Source organism: Hippopotamus amphibius, chromosome 10, assembly GCF_030028045.1.
Source record: "Hippopotamus amphibius kiboko isolate mHipAmp2 chromosome 10, mHipAmp2.hap2, whole genome shotgun sequence".
Classification (NCBI taxonomy): Eukaryota; Metazoa; Chordata; class Mammalia; order Artiodactyla; family Hippopotamidae; genus Hippopotamus; species Hippopotamus amphibius.
Genome location: NC_080195.1, coordinates 21,766,534 through 21,780,126, shown reverse-complemented (window position 1 = coordinate 21,780,126; position 13,593 = coordinate 21,766,534). Strand labels below are relative to the sequence as shown.

The window sequence follows — 13,593 nt, the reverse complement described above, 5'->3', positions numbered from 1 at the left end:
CTCACTTCTCTGCGTTCTGACGTTTCAGATGATGGTACGCTGCTCCCTGGGCACTGCCTGGCACAGGGCTGAGCAGGTAGAAGGGACTCAAAGCGGACTGCTTAAGAACTCAAGAAATTTTACTGTTTCTTAATTGATTACTTGGCAGAGTGCTTTTTTTTTTTTTTTAAGGTTGCTCATGATGTTCTTTATCTCAGAGTATGTACCTTAATTACGTATAATTTTCCCATGGGATTTTCCTGGCACATCAGTCCCTGCCCTCTGTGTCCCTCTTCCTGACCCTTACAGAGATGGAGGAGTAGGCGAGGGGCAGCTTAGCAGGATGTGAAGGTGTGAAGCATGGAAGCTGGCTACAGAAAGCTCCCACCACCTGACCTCGCAGTCACTTTCCTTGAGACAGTGGGCATGCCCTTCCCTCCTGTATCAGCTCTTTCTTTCTAACTAGCCCCTCCCCCCTTCCTTGACATTGGCCTCAAGAAACGGGAAAGTATAAACAGTAAGGAGAGTGAAAGTGTGATTGTGGTGATGCAGGAAAGAAGGTGTTTTTCCTGGTGGGTGCAGGCTGTTTTGCCTTCTTTCATGTGCTGTTGCTTTCCAGAAGCTCCTTCCAGGGTTCTTGCTGGTTTGAGTTCAGGGGAGACCGTGGAAGAGTTGGCAAGCGATGGTTCGTGTGTGCTATATATGCTATGGTAACAGCTCCCAGACACCACTGCCAGCAGGCCTGACTTATTCGCAAAGAGGGAGGAGAAAACATATTTAGTTATTTTTATTTTTGGTGTGGAATGCAAGAAAACATTTTCTCCTTTTTTCCTTCCTCAACTTAATCTCTTAGCTGCAAATAGTGATGCCTTGTTTCTAAAGAGTAAATTAGCAAAAAAACCATCAGCAAACTTCTCTTTAGCCATCCATTTACAGAATGCAGGGAATACAGAAGGAGAAGGTGGGGAGCATGGGGGCAGGAGAGAGGCACTTGGGTCCTGGTGAGATGCTGCGGTGGGTTTGCATGGGCTTTGCAAGCCTGGAGCCTGTTTTACGGCCTCAGGAAGGAACTTGCTGCTTTGGACTGGCAGGCCCAGGCACCCAGGCTCTCCCAGCTGTTTCCTTCAGTTCTGCAAATCTGTGCGCCAGGATGCTTGGGAGAAGGGCCAGGAGGAAGGGAAGCTGTGTTAAGTTGTACCCAGACTGCTCTTTGAGGGTTCCCTGTTGTGTGCCCGCCTTTCTGCTTTTCGGGTGGTATGGCTTACTGAGTCGAGCCCTGCTGTTCTTGCTTCTTCCTCCTCTTCCTCCTTTTTATCCAGGTGAAATTCACACACATGAAATTAACCATTTTTCTTTAAATGTAAAGGATTTTTCTTTAGTGAGTAACTTAGGCAAAATTAAAGTCAAATTTTTATTTAAAGAAACACGTTATGATTCCCTCCACTGCTAATCACCTTAGTTCCTCAGTGTTTGAGTCATAATCTTCAAGGTAGCTCTTTTAAAGAGAACTTTTGCTCAGACCACAGTTGTCATATTAGTCAGTCCACAGTTCTTTTTAGTTGGGCTTCTTTGATCTCCACTTGAATATGGAATTACTTCAAAAACTCCCCACCTGTAATCTTTGGGATCCAGTTTCTTCCAGCAATTTATTTTAGGGCCCTGGAAGTTAAATTGTAGGAAGTACATTGTTATTTTGGCACATGATCTAAAATATATTGTTCCTTCATTATTTCTAATATGGAAAAGTTTTGTGATATCCCGTTTTCACTCACGAGCCTAGCAAAACATGTCACAGCTCTCCTTGTCACCACTGGAGTAAAAGTACTGTGATGGAAGCAAAACCTTTGTCTCAGTGTGGCCACATCCATAATATCTGGACACCATGAACAACAGTGCCCATCTGCATCTAGAATGAGGCTTGAAATGAACCCTTCTTGAGTGAACAGTTGCCTGGCATTTAGTGCATTCACGGTGCTGTGCAGCCATGACTGTAAGTCAGGTGCTTCTGGAGGGAAGGGACCAGTGAGGTTGGTGGCTTCCTTCCTGGGGTGAATGTTCCGGAATTCTTGTGTAGGCTCTTTGTGGCAACTTTACTTCCAAGGCGTGACTTGAGAAAGGATTTTTTTTTTTTTTTTGGCACACGGGCTTAGTTGCTCCTCGGCATGTGGGATCTTCCTGGAGCTGGGATCGAACCCTTGACCTCTGCATTGGCAGGCGGATTCTCAACCACTGCGCCACCTAGGAAGCCCAAGAAAGGATTTGTAAGCTAGGCCTTGAGGTGCCATGTTGATGAGCATCTTTTAACACGGCTGCTGTGAAAATCCTCCTCCTTACTGTTGATGAGAGGACAGAGAGTAGGACATGGGAACTTCTGGTTTGTTCTGTGTATGTGTGATTTAATGGGGGGCTGACACACAAAGGACATGTAGGAGAGAAACACATAAGTATTGTGTAATTATTATCTTCTGTACAGCGCTTTTTCCCCACCTAGATTCTGAGTGTAGAGCTCTGGGATGATTGGCAAGGCCACAGGCAGGTATGAGGGTTAAGGGAATGGGGTTGCACTGATTCAAAATTAGGTCGTTACCAGATCACACAGACAAGTGTACCATAAGTTGTTGAGCCGGATGCTGTCATCAGTCACTGCTGAGTACCTGCTGTATACAGAAGTCTCTATCAAGCTGGGATTTTGAGGAGAATAAAATAAAATACCTGGCCTTGGTCCTGAGGAGCTGAGATGGGATTTCGGTTGATGTAATTGTTGAGTCTTGTACATATGGAATCTAACCATACATGAAGAAATTCATTGCATATTTGAGGAATGACTAAAAAAAAGAAAAAAAACCGACTTAATTTTCCAAAAAAAATATGATCATATGGAGAAAAACTGGGTATAATTTTGAATTTGCTTGACATAGTCATTTTCAGTTGATTTATAGTTTAGATCATTTGTTTGTGAGAAATCTCAGGCAGATCTTGAGAGGATGCTGAAAAAGGAAAAGGCATTGTATCTGAGGATCTCTCAAAACTTCCAAAATGAATCAGCCTTGGCGGGGGGCGGGGCGTGGGGAATGCCTCCTCTTCAGGAATCTTTTACATTTCTCAGAGTCATTCATGGATTTGCTTCTGTTTTGAGAGGGATTGATGTTAGTGATTTCTGAACTCCCAGGACTGCATGAACACTGCCTCCAAAGAGTCTAAATTAAATTGGATACTGTCATGTTAAACATATGTGGCTGCTGCTTAGAGATGTCTTTGTTGAGGGATGCTTTGTTAGGGTGGTTTGCTACTCTTAGCATATTAAATGTTGAGAGAATTAAAGAGTTAATTTTCTTAGATCCTCTCCACTCCTAAAATGAAGCATGTGATCTTGAGATTGTATTAGTACTGTGTCATAGTAGTACTGAATTTGAGGGTTGTAGAACAAGCCTGCCTGCCTGCCTGCCTTCTTTCCTTTCCTCCTTCCCCCTCCTTCTTTCTTTCTTTTTCTTTCTTTCTTTCTTTCTTTCTCTTTCTTTCTTTCTTTCTTTCTTTTTCTTTCTTTCTTTCTTTCTTTCTTTCTTTCTTTTTCTTTCTTTCTTTCTTTCTTTCTTTCTTTCTTTCTTTCTTTCTTCCTTTCTTTCTTTCTTTCTTTCTTTCTTTCTTTCTTTCTCTTTCTTTCTTTCTTTCTTTCTTTCTTTCTTTCTTTCTTTCTTTCTTTCTTTCTTTCTTTCTTTCTTTCTTTCTTCCTTTCTTTCTTTCCTTCCTTCCTTCCTTCCTTCCTTCCTTCCTTCCTTCCCTTCTTTTAAGAGGGAGTTTAAAAAAAGATAACAGAGAAGGAAAATATAAAATAAAAATTGATATTTCTCTTAGGTACTGTGGTTTGACTTATCACCTTATTATTTCCATGAGATTCTTATTTTTCATGCCATAAAGGTTATTCTTGTATTAATCATCACATCAGCCATTCTAAGGGTATGGAGATGGGAGAAAATATGGGAATCGGTGACACTGTTGAGTCTCTCTCGTGTTTCAGAGACGGCGCTAAGTGCTTCTGATGGGCGAGCTCATTGAATCTTCCCAGCAGCCCTAGGGGGTCGGCATTTTCCCTGACTTTCATGGGGGAGAAACTGAGGTTCAGGAAGTTGAGTTCCCCAGAATTAGAACGCTCTGGGATCTCAGCCCTGACCCTCTGCTCTTACCCACTGTCCTGACCTGCCCCTCCAGGTCAGGTTGCCCACTGCCCTCCAGGATACGCAGACTCACCTCTGTCCCCCTCTTCCCTAGATGTCCATTCTGTGTGCCGCCCACTATCTCATTGTTGGACATACAGGTCTGGTAAGGCATGGGACCTGTCCACCCAGAGGTCAACAGAGGTCACAGTCAGGTGGAGTCTCAGAGGGGGTTCCTGAAAGGACTGCACTGCGGCTGAGTGTGAAAGGGCGATTTCCAGTCCCAGACAACTGCGTGGAGAAGTGGGAAAGGGTATTTCAAATTAGAATGGCTCTTAAAAAGGCAGAGGGTGTTCAGATAGACCAGCAGGCTGTGCCTGGGGGTGGGCGTGTGTGCACAAGAGCAGGTAGCAGCTGTCACAGTGAAGAGGCTTCTCGATGGTAAGTTCCGTTTATGGACGGGTCAGGGTTTGCCAGTGGCCACTGCCGGCCCGTCAGCTAGAGTCTGGGGGACACTGCCCCAGCTCATTCCTTGTCCATCAGGCAGGGCTCTGTTGAGACCGTGGAGGGGATTTATGGCTTGGAGAGCTGAAGAGTAGTTTCAGATGATCTGTTCAGACTCATAATCAAGTTATTGCTGGGCTGACAGAGCACCTGTCCTGTGTGATCCCCTGCTAAGCGTGCCCCTGGCCCCGTTCTCCGCATCCGAGTCCAGAGAGAACATGGACGTTGGCTGCTCCCACGGCCAGATGGCCACATGCCTCTGTGATCCCTAGGAATGTATCCAGAACATCGATTTTCCTGTCTCCAGATCTTACCATAACAGATCCTGCGATAAAGCAAACTTGGCTGTAACACAATTAGCATTTTATTGTGGACTAAGTTTCCCTGTCTTTACTTTGGGCTTTCTTGTGACACCACAGACTGACTGAAAATACTGTTTTTTTTATTATTTTTGCACCGATGGAACAGCATATTTTATGCATTTCATTTGTCTGAACTCCACTTACCACGCTGTGACGGCCTGTTCTTGCACCTTTCATCATATCACCATTGGAGTTTGTCTTTCCGTGCCTCTCAATTTATCAAAATATTTAGTTACATTTTAACTGAAATCCTAGGAGGTGCCAGGTATTAAAAAAAACTTTATATTTTGTTTATATTTGCTTAATATTTTGACTTGAAAACTTGGAATTTTGTGTTGCCTTTGAAAACGGAAACATTATAACATAGCGGTTATTTGCAAGGGCTCTTGAGATTCTGCTAAGTTCAAATCCCTGTTCTACCACTTGTTAGCTGTGTGACTTTGGATGTCACACTAGTTTCTGTCTCATAGGCTGGCCCTGCAGATTGAGTTAATGCAAGTAAAATGCTTTGAACAATGCTTGACACGTGGCAGGGGTCCCGTAGGTATTAGCTGCTGCTGCTGCTGTTTCTACCATTATTCCAGAAAGCACAGATCTAAAGATCTGTTTGAAAATCTGATAAACTTATGGATAAAAGTCTTTTCTCATAGGAGTATAGTACAGTGTGATTCGTATGCACAGATCTAAAGATCTGTTTGAAAATCTGATAAACTTATGGATAAAAGTCTTTTCTCATAGGAGTATAGTACAGTGTGATTCTTATCTGTGAATACCGTATGCTTTTTTCAAAATGCATTTTTCCCATTATTAAAACATTTCCAAACTTGGAGTGGAAAGGGGAAAAAATACTCGTAGTTGGTATCTAACATAATCACACATTTGGTCTATTTCTTTTCAATTTTTTTCCCTTTAATATTAGGTTTATTAAAGTGTATAGGGATAATCATATTGTATAAATAATTTAAACTTTTTTCACCTAAGTTACCATGAGTATGGTTTCATGTTATTAGTAGCTACACAGTAATTATAAATGCTTGCATAATAGGACTTTAAGGAGATTTTTACCTTTGTTTATTTAACCATCAGACACTTGAGTAGTTTCACGTTTTGTTGTTATGAGTAATTCTGTGATGACGACTTCTTTTAAAAGCTCTTATTCGAGCAGTAATCCCAGAAACAGACTCATTGAGTCAAAGGCAAAGAAGGTCTAAGGTTCAGTACATGCTTATGCTGCTTTTCATTGGGGGAACACTTGCTACCTACACAGGATGCTAGATTGATTTCACTGCATTTCCTCAGCATTGGGTATCATCTTAAAACTGCAATAACAATGAATGGAAGACAATATATCACTGATAGATCAAATCGTTAATTAGGAAACATGCATGTTTTCCTCTATGAATGTTGCCTAATTGTGTTGCTTCTTTTGTGAATTGTCTGATCATGCCTTTTGGGATCATCTTATTGGTATTTTTTTTTAATCACAGTGATTTCTTATCATAGAGTTCAGGTTACATTAATACGTTATATAGGAAAGATAACCTTTTTTCTCTCAAACTGTCAGGGAGGGGAATATTTCCCCCTGCCCATCTTGGTTCTTTTGGCTGGTCTAATTAAATTGACACAAGGCAAATGAATAGGGAAAAAAACCCCAATTTAATTTCGTTTGGATGGAGGTTTTATAGATAGGGGACCCACGAACTGACCAAAACAGGCTGTTTATATTCCTTTTAGGCATAGGAACAATAAATTTGTGAAGAACTGATGAGACAGGCTTGGGTACTAATTAATGAAGAAACTAAGCAGAGTTTGTTAATACAGCCTTCTTTCCCCTGAGTTCCTTATCTCTGGTGATAAGAAGTCTCTTTACCTTAAGGTACAGGAAGGGCACCTTTCACCTGGGGGATTTATTTCCTACTTTCAGGGGGGACAAAGGAGGGTCAGAGTGTCCTTCTTGCACTGGCTGTTTCTTAAATAACTCAAGAAATTACTAATTCAAAATTATCTGTCAAAGTGGCTTATTTTGGGGTTGCCTGCCCTGAGCCCCATCATACTTAAGGTGTTTGTTTTCTGGCTCGTTTACCTTTTTGATGTGTAAAAAACTTACGCTTTAAAGTTCTAAATTTCATTTGCTACAATGTATTGATAGCTTCCTTTGTGATTAAATGAAATACCATTATTATTTTTCTAAACACAGAGAAGTAACAGAAGCGATCACACAGTGAACCATTATTCTCTACCCATATAACCTCTACTGACAATACAAAAGTAATACCTGTACATGGATGGTATACTCAAAAGCAAAAGCCCCTCTCAGCCCTGTCCCGCAGGCGCCTTTCTCCTCTGTAAACTGTTTCTTGTTATTGCTTTCAAGAAAAATAAAACATGTATTTGCATATATTTTAACCTGAAGGAGACCATGCTGTACTCATTGTTTCGCACCTTGCTTTCAGTCACTTAAAATATATTTTGGAGATGTTTCCATATGAGCAGTTACAAACCTGTTGTGTGTGTGTGTGTGTATACACATATAGTATAATATTCTATCAATGGATGTACTGTTTAGTCAGTCCTATATTAACAGACCTTCGATTCTTTTCAGATTATTTTATACATTTTAAACTAAGTTTTCCACCTTCCAGAATTGTGAGAAATACTCAATTTTACTTCCTTTAGGGTTGGTGATCCCCCTTTGTGCTCAGGACACTGTCGAGATGCAATTAGAAAGAGACACATCTCTGAGTCAAATGGTGGGACTTAAGGGGCTTGGAATTATAAAAGCTTAACTCTGTGATTTAAAATAAGGGTAATCTTTTTAATTGGCTTCTGTGATGCCTATTGGAATACCATTGTTTGCAGCATAATTACGCATTTCCCAGCTTCATTCATCCATTATAATGTGATGTAATGTTTAGACATGGCAATAATTACAAATTGTGCATGTCTACAGATAAATATACCACTGATCAAAATAAGACAGTGGCAGCAAGAATAGTTCTGTGTCCATGGGAGACATTAATGAAAAATAATTGATAACAAACCGTATCTCATTGGCTCAAAACGTTGCTTCTGCCTTTCTACCCCAACTGTCATCTAAAGGCCAGTCCACCTATGCCAGCAGGGCAGTTTTCATTTCTGCCCTGTAACTAGCCCCAGAATTCCACGCCAGTGTATTTTCTAGACCTCAGCTTGGTATGTGATTCACAGAGGTGCCCTGGATATTTTATCCTGAGACCCGTAGGGGTTCACAATTTAAGAGATTATCCAAACTGTTTGCTTCTCTGTGTGTCTTGGACAGGTCTAACCCAGCCCACTAAAATGTGTTTGACCTGGAAGAACAGTAGACAATTGAATCCTGGTAGAGTGGCTTGTGGGTTTAAAAGCTACTTAGTTGTATATTTTGTTTAAAGGGAACAAAATCATCATCAGTCAGGTTCTTCGAGAAAAGAGATTGTTCACAGGGTTCAATGAAGTGTTTGGTCTTTATAATCCTTCCTATAGTAAATGTCCAAATCGGTGCAGACAGCATGGCGGGAAAGAGGAAGCCACATTTTCCGAACATGTTAGTAAAGCCAGTGTTCGCTGAGATGACCTTGACTCACCTTAGCCGCACATCCACATGGCAAAATGGAAGTGCCTTTGATTCGGGGGCTTGTTACAGGTGAATCACGTGGCGAAGAACTGAAAAGCAAGATGAGAATTTTCTGGCACACTGTGATGCCCCAAACAGCTCACTGCTCTGCTGAGAGCTGGGCCATTTTGTGTCCAGTTTACAGAAACCAAAAAATGAGATGCAAAGCCCCTGTAAGAAGATGCATCTGTCCCCTTTGCTGACACTGCACACCCCCAGATGGCTTAGTGAGTGGCACGGCCCTGGTTATGTTCCACTCTAGTTCAGGGCAGGTGTTCTTTAGAATTTCTTTCTTTTATTAAGCCTCTGAGACTACGTATGCCTTTTCCCCTCCCCAAGTAAAACATATGTGCTCACCCTCTGGTTACTGTATAATGGGATGTGCGTTCTCACTGGCTAGTACCTTGTTTCCATCTTTTTATTCTTGGTGTAGGGAGAGGGAAAATTCACTAGTTTTCTGTTTGGTCATTTCAGGAATTTGCCTTTGGGGTTATTGGGCCAGGCTTTCCTGTAGCCCACACAGAGCCACACAGGCTAGAACACTTCTAGGCTGTATTCTAGCTAACACAGGCCAGAAGTGTTAGTCTCTCAGTCACTTCTTGAAAACTGTTGATGCCTCTGAGCCTTGACTGTGTGACAGGGTGCAGCATTAAAAGCTCACCCAAATAGCAGGGATGAGCGCCTCTCGCTGGTTACCAGGGCTGTTAAAATTCTCTTGCTGAGCCGAAAAAACAGGTGACTGTTTCCAGGAACCGGAAAGCCGCTGCACACCCGGCCCCAGGTGTTCCATGGAGGTTGGACCACTCGTGTCATCCCTTTTTACAGCCCATAAATCTTCTGATTTATTGTGCCATCTGGGATTCAAGACATGTTTATTTGTGGGGGGATTTCCATTGAAATCAGAGCCTGCTGTAAAGCAGGAGGAAGAATCAGGAATTAGAATGGTGTTCATTGTTCTTTGTTAGAAAAGAATCCTGGTTCTTTGGTTGTAGACAAATATTTGCTTTTGAAGAATCTGGTGGTGTGTCGGTGGCTTTGTTTGCATCTGTGCGACAAGCACGCTCTCTCGCCTTCTAAGGATGCAGGCGCATGCATTGCACGGAGAGTTTGATAATGCTTGGAATCTGGGTGTGTGCTGCTTCAAGTACGAATACCTTTCTGCTTCCTCCTCCTCTGACTTAGCTAATTTCTCTAATGGGACAGATTTTTATCTCAAGGAGTCTACATTGTTTCCTATGGAGGGTGACATTGGAAAAATGTCCCTTTAGCTATAGCTAGAGATGAATATTGCCATCCGGCTTTCTTGCACTGTGCATCAGAGCAAGAGGCATGGCATCTTTTATCTTTCCAAGCTAGTGGATTAGGGAGGAAAGAAGCCTGGATCTCTGGGAAGCCACCCTGAACCTCAGTGTCTTCATCTGTGAACGAGGAGAAATAATTCTAACACTTCCTGCGCATGTGCTCTTGCTCTCACAGCCTCCTTAGATGTTGTGAGGATTAGATGTGTTCATGCATACTGAGGGGCCAGAGTGCTCAGTAAATGTTAGCTCATGATCCCTGTTTTCAAGGGAGGAACACTGAGGCACAGGAGGGCTGAGGAACTTGGCCGGGTCCTCGCAGTACGTGGCAGGGCCCAGGCTGGCCTCCAGAACCTACGTTCTCTGCCACCACCCTATTCTGCCTCTCAGGAGGATGACAGCTTTCCATCTGCCATAAACGGGTGGTTGGTTGAATGAAAAATGGAATGACGTGTGTGAAAGACACATGTTTAACGCTGCAGTGCCGGACTATAAGCATTAACTGGGAATCTACAATGACGATAGAGCCGGTGATGGGGAGTCTGGGGTGAACAGGCCCTGATCCCAGGAAGCTGCAGTTTAGGGAAGTGGTGCATGCAGTAAACGTACAGTTGCAGTGCTGTGTCATAAAAAGGTAAAAAAAGGTAAAAAAAAGATCTCCAGGGGCCAAGAGAGGCCTGAGGAGGGGAGCTCTCTGGAGCCCCGTGGGTGGGGTTGGATGGATGGGAACAGGTCTCTAGCTGAGTGGAGGTGATGCTCGGGGACTTTCTGCAAACCACCAGGTCCACTGACGTGCGATGGAGTCGGGATGGGGAAGAGGGTCGTACGGATGATCAGGAGCCTGTTCTTTCACTTGTCAGGGCACATGCCATGGCGATATTTTTTAGCCTGTCTACCTGATTAGCTATAATTCTTGGCAGAATTCTTGGCAGCATGATATAAAGCTAAAATTTTTGATTCGATGATTTATTCCCCCTAGGGTAGGAAGGACATATTGAAGCATCAGATGGGGGGAGTGTCAAGTATACCTTTTGTAAGACCACTCAGGGCAGCCACGTGGAAGATGGACTTGAATGGAGTGGGAATAGAGGCAGGGGATCCCTCTGAGGTCATTCAGACATTACGTGATACGGGACCCCAGGCAGGTCCCTAGGAATGGAGGAATGGGTCCAGAATGTTGATGTGAGCCTCTCTGCCTGGCTGGGAGATCTCGGGCAAGCTAAGTACCTCTCGGGGCCTCTTTACTGTCTGCCAGGAGGAGAGCGTGTCTCTTTGATTTGGGTGGATGGGATGGGATGGATTTTAACCACAGTGGGAAGAAAACTGGGGCGTTTATTTTCAAAACAGAAAACAAGTGATTTGATAGATTAATTTCCACAGAACTGATATATGTTGCCTGCTGGCTTAATTGGTTTATTAGGGCTGTTTAGCCATCCTGCTATGACGGATACCAAGTGAATTCTAGTAGATTTATAGTTTTAGGTTTGGAAGTAATGTCACTTGCAGAAGAAGGAAGTTCCCCATTTGTTCCTCATTTTGGAATGATCGTGTAGAAATCAGCGACTTTATAAATAGCCAGCAACCTTTCACCGCTTTAAAATACTGAAGGGATAAATGCTGCTGAGGGCGGCTGGCTCTGCATCATGAATTATGGATGCAGTGTGCCCTGGAGTTCTTCATGGCTGTGCATAACGAATCATCTTTTGTTCCAGCTTATTTTCAGTGGGGGTGCTTGTAAAAGAAGAGGTCAAAGCAAATGCGTTAAAGAGATCTGTTTGGTGCAGGATGATCGGCTTTTGCTGTCCTGTTCTGTTAGTTGCTTTGGTTGGCGCTTTGTTTACTCATGATTGAATTGGTCCACAGTAGGGTGGGATGTGGGGACAGTGGCTGAGGACCCCCTGTGGAGTGAACAGCTGCGGGTCAGGCTAATGACAGAGCAGGGGGCCGGCACACCCCTTGTTGTTCCCTGCGTCTCTAAAGCAGTTCTCTTCCTGCCCGCTTCTTCCTCTGAGCTGTACCCTCTTTAAATTCTTCAAGGCAACGAACAGGCTTTTATGCTCCGTGTAAAAGTGGGTTAGGCTTTAACTGCTTTTTAACCTAATAATAATAATAAAATAAAATGGAATAAATTATTAACATGCCTGTGATCTTTTCTCCCACTAATTTTCTTTAGACTCTCAGTGCAATTAGAGAGGATTAAAAAACATGAAACGCAGCAGAAAATTAGTTGGTGCACTTTTTTTGCTCTTCCTCGGGCCACGATTCCTTTAGGATCTGAATAAACTATCAAAGGTACTGTTTAAATTTCACACGTGAAGAAACGGTAACTGTAAGTGGAAGCCGGCGGTCGCATTGCTTATTTTAACCATTCATAGCTTCTTTCTATAGTGAAAGGGCCGCCTGCTTTATGAGGGCGGAGCCTCCCAGACACAGGTGTCAGGCCTGGCTCATCTAGAATCATTTAGAAAGGGTCTACCCACGGTATTTCCTTGTGGTTAGATGGGCTGTCTCATCTGCCCTAAGATGATCCTCTGTGGGATGCTCAGAGGCAAACACCAAAATACTTGAGAGTGGCTCCAGATTGAGGCTTCAAGTCCCGTGGCCGCCTCTGGAAGTGCACACTTACCGACCGCTGGTTCCATGTAACCATCAGAGTTCCAGGGTAGCCAGCTGGAAAATGCTGGGGCTATTCTGATCTCCATAGTTAGTTACGGTTTCAGCTCATACTAATTAAAGAAAAATCTTTGCAGGAAAAATTATTTAACTCAGTTTCTCTATATTATTAACTAAAAGACACAACACAGTGCTCATGCAATGTAGAGAAATGGGATGACGCCTGGAGGTTACACACAGGTAGACATCTGTCAGGATACACATTCACTTCTTCCTGTATTCATTCAGCAGATGTTCACTGAGGCCTCTCAGCAAGGGCCGGGCACCAGGGGACATCCAGCAGGAATCACTCTTAGAGCCTGTCCTCAGAACCTTGGTCCAGAAAGGGAGATGAGGCGTGGGCACCACTGTAATATTGATACATTGTAAAATGAGTCTAGACGCAGGGCCAGGAGAATTGGGTAGAGAAAGGGACTCTTGCCAACTGAGTGGGTTGTGGAGAAACTAGAATTCCACTTACAGGTGGTGGGAAAGGCATGTTGTGAACAAAGAAAGTTACAAATGGTCTCTTTTTCTTCTAGAAGGATCATCAGTCAAACCCCTGGGCTTTTAACCTGTTAGCTAAAAAAAAAAGTTCAGTAGTTCATAATTTTTGAATTACCATTAGCCCATTCTCATGTAATAATACTTTGCATTGCTTTTCAAATCCTGGGATTGAAATAATAATAAAAGAGTAGAAACAGTGATTAAATTTTTTTCTTACATGTAAGGGATATAATGTACCTCCTTTTATTTTTACGCTATTTTTGGAACATTTATTTGCTAGCCTAGGAACAGTTAAAGGCATTCTTCCAGTAGTGTGATATTACATTTTTAATTTGTGCTATAAACATGGAACAGTTTATATGGTGAAGAATTTGGTGGGTCTACCTAGACTATTAACCGTTGTGATTTTAATAACGCCAGTAGCCTTTGTTTAATTGCATTCTCTGCTAGCACAGACTTGAAGAGCTCAATCCATCTGCTTTATTGTTTCCTTCGATCTGAGTCCTGTT

General features: G+C 42.8%; 1 protein-coding gene and 1 non-coding gene across 7 annotated transcripts in view; one reads left to right on the top strand and one right to left on the bottom strand.

Annotated features, from left to right (window-relative positions):
- The window catches only part of MFHAS1 (multifunctional ROCO family signaling regulator 1), a 104,490-nt gene that overhangs the window by 8,462 nt on the left and 82,435 nt on the right, over nucleotides 1-13,593 (top strand). The gene's annotated exons all lie outside the window — the stretch shown is intronic.
- On the bottom strand, nucleotides 1,764-1,898 carry LOC130830661 (small nucleolar RNA SNORA1). The gene has a single exon (XR_009047833.1). It is a non-coding gene; the product is annotated as a small nucleolar RNA SNORA1 (small nucleolar RNA).